A 3,548-nucleotide genomic window follows, 5' to 3' on the forward strand; every position below is an offset into this window, starting at 1 on the left:
GGTAGCCGAAACTAAGGCGACAAAGGTGGAACAAAACACCAGGCTAGAAGGCCAAGCCTTCCACCTTTTACCAACTATATAGGTGCATTGAATTAATTAGCAATAATATGGTGATATAACAAGTAACCCATGTTTTCACATGGAAGCACCTGCACCTGCAACTGCAACGCTATACAATGGTTAAGCAAGCAGTGGTTTGCTAGGTTGTGAACATGTTGAAGGTTTTCATGGCAATGTTGGGAGGCATGTTAAACAGGTGGTAGGAAGCGAGACATAGCGATAGAATTGAGACAACTAGCATGGCAATGATAGTAATGGTATCTAGGAAAATTATCATCTTTCCCGAGATCCCGCTTGGAAGAAGAACGACTCCGTGAAGCACACGAACCGACATAGTCGATCGGATCCTCACATTCCGACAGGCTTGCGGAACTCTATCAAGACGAAGCAAACCGGAAACAAGAATCAATACACGATATTCACTATGGCACATGCACGACATAATGCAATTCACATATGATGCATGATCGGTTTAAAATATGCAAGGCATGACATGGCAATTCACACAATCAAATGCTACACATTAAGTGAAGCTCAATATGCACGAGTTGCATCTTGACGAAACTCCACATTTAATTATTAAGTTCACTCTCGTTTAGGTACATGGCAATATTAAATATTGTTAAACATGTCAAGGGATGAAGCACAAATAATCTACCTATCTAGGCATTTTAAATGAGCCCGGAAACATCATATAGCCTTTCCAAACTGACCCCATGTGTTAACTTCTAAATCTGTCCAGATTTGTCCTAATCATATTTTATCTTTGTTAAACGGTAAAACAAAGTGGTTCACGAGATTCTACTCATCGTTCTAGTCCATTTACATATATGGCTCCTCTCCAACGGAGCTACGGTTAATTAACTATGACCTAAACCGTTTTTAACACGTTGACACGCAAACCGATGCAAACATCACACTAAACAGTTTCAAATATGCATGATAGATGTAAAATATTAATATACATGAAATTCTAGCTAAGTTACATATATAACTTGTTGCAATACGACGCACGGATTAAAAGATACATGCATTTGAAAATCATGCTTTTTCTGAAATACTAAAATCATAAAAACCTAAAAAAAACTAAATGGGCCGAAACTACAGCAGTGAATAGGGTGCAAGATAGCAAAAGCGTGCACGGGCAGGGAATAGCGCTCGGGTGCTCACCTCGGGCCTTGGCCCGGTCAGAGAGGAGGCCGAGTTGGGCCGGCTTGGTGCGGTGGCTGGGCCTGGCTCGGTTGGTGCTGGCTGGACCGGCTGGCCTGGCCGCTGACGGGCCGTGGCGGCCCATCTGGCCGGTCAAAGGCTGTGGTGGCACGGGATCTGGATCCCTCAATCCAGATCAGGGAGGCAGGGCGACAAGAGGCGGACGACAGCTGCGGCGGGTTGGCGGTGCACTCCGGCAGGGAACGACACGAGGCGGCCGGGCTGGGGACGCCGGTGGTCGGCGACTGTGCCCGGACCAGAAGGCGGAGGCGCGGGATCGGCGCGAGATCCGGCGGGGAGCTCGGGAGGAGGTAGATAGTGAGGATGCTGGCTCGGGAGCTTGGGCTGGCCTTGCTCGCGCAGAGGTGGGACGTGGCGATGCGGGCCTCGAGGGCCTGCTGCGGGCTCAGGCAGGCCCTAGCCGGCTCGAGGCGGGAGGTGGAAGAGAGGTGGCGGCTGGCTAGGGTTAGGCATGTAAATCAAGGAGGAAAGGGGATTTGTTGTCTATTAATAGACATGGGCTAGGGTTAGCTATTTTGCTCAGTTTTCCGGTCGTTGGATCGCGATTCGACGGCTCCGATCGGAAGGGTTGGCTCGGTGGGTTGCGGTGGTTGTGTAGAATGGGCTAGGTGGGAAGAGAGGGAATGTTAGCGGCCCGTGACAGAGTTTTAAAATACCGAAATGTCCGATAACTAAACCGACTATAGTGCCTCTATATATTTAACGGTACGGGTATCAAGCGAGCTCCGATTGCGACGAAAATTGGCAGGCGGCCTACCTACAACATATAAAGACCGCACGCCAAGTTTTGTTGGAATTATGCCCTAGAGGCAATAATAAATATAGTTATTATTATAATTCCTGTATCAAGATAATCGTTTATTATCCATGCTATAATTGTATTGAATGAAGACTCATTTACATGTGTGGATACATAGACAAAACACTGTCCCTAGCAAGCCTCTAGTTGGCTAGCTAGTTGATCAAAGATAGTCAGTGTCTTCTGATTATAAACAAGGTGTTGTTGCTTGATAACTGGATCACGTTATTAGGAGAATCACGTGATGGACTAGACCCAAACTAATAGACGTAGCATGTTGATCGTGTCATTTTGTTGCTACTGTTTTCTGCGTGTCAAGTATTTGTTCCTATGACCATGAGATCATATAACTCACTGACACCGGAGGAATACTTTGTGTGTATCAAACGTCGCAACGTAACTGGGTGACTATAAAGATGCTCTACAGGTATCTCCGAAGGTGTTAGTTGAGTTAGTATGGATCAAGACTGGGATTTGTCACTCCGTGTGACGGAGAGGTATCTCGGGGCCCACTCGGTAATACAACATCACACACAAGCCTTGCAAGCAATGTAACTTAGTGTAAGTTGCGGGATCTTGTATTACGGAACGAGTAAAGAGACTTGCCGGTAAACGAGATTGAAATAGGTATGCGGATACTGATGATCGAATCTCGGGCAAGTAACATACCGAAGGACAAAGGGAATGACATACGGGATTATATGAATCCTTGGCACTAAGGTTCAGACGATAAGATCTTCGTAGAATATGTAGGATCCAATATGGGCATCCAGGTCCCGCTATTGGATATTGACCGAGGAGTCTCTCGGGTCATGTCTACATAGTTCTCGAACCCGCAGGGTCTGCACACTTAAGGTTCGATGTTGTTTTATGCGTATTTGAGTTATATGGTTGGTTACCGAATGTTGTTCGGAGTTCTGGATGAGATCACGGACGTCACGAGGGTTTCCGGAATGGTCCAGAAACGAAGATTGATATATAGGATGACCTCATTTGATTACCGGAAGGTTTTCGGAGTTACCGGGAATGTACCGGCGATGACGAATGGGTTCCGGGAGTTCACCCCGGGGGGGGGGGGGGGCGGGGCAACCCACCCCGGGGAAGCCCATAGGCCTTGAGGGTGGCGCACCAGCCCTTAGTGGACTGGTGGGGCAGCCCAAAAGGGCCCTATGCGCCTAGGAAAGAAAATCAAAGAGAAAGAAAAAAAAGGAGGAGGTGGGAAGGGAAGGAAGGACTCCCACCCACCAAACCAAGTCCAACTCGGTTTGGGGGGGGGGAGCCTTCCCCCTTGGACTCGGCCGACCCCCTTGGGGCTCCTTGAGCCCCAAGGCAAGGTCCCCTCCCTCCCACCTATATATACGGAGGTTTTAGGGCTGATTTGAGACGACTTTTCCACGGCAGCCCGACCACATACCTCCACGGTTTTTCCTCTAGATCGCGTTTCTGCGGAGCTCGGGCG

The sequence above is a fragment of the Hordeum vulgare genome, chromosome 1H (genome assembly GCF_904849725.1).
Source record: "Hordeum vulgare subsp. vulgare chromosome 1H, MorexV3_pseudomolecules_assembly, whole genome shotgun sequence".
NCBI classification, from domain to species: Eukaryota; Viridiplantae; Streptophyta; class Magnoliopsida; order Poales; family Poaceae; genus Hordeum; species Hordeum vulgare.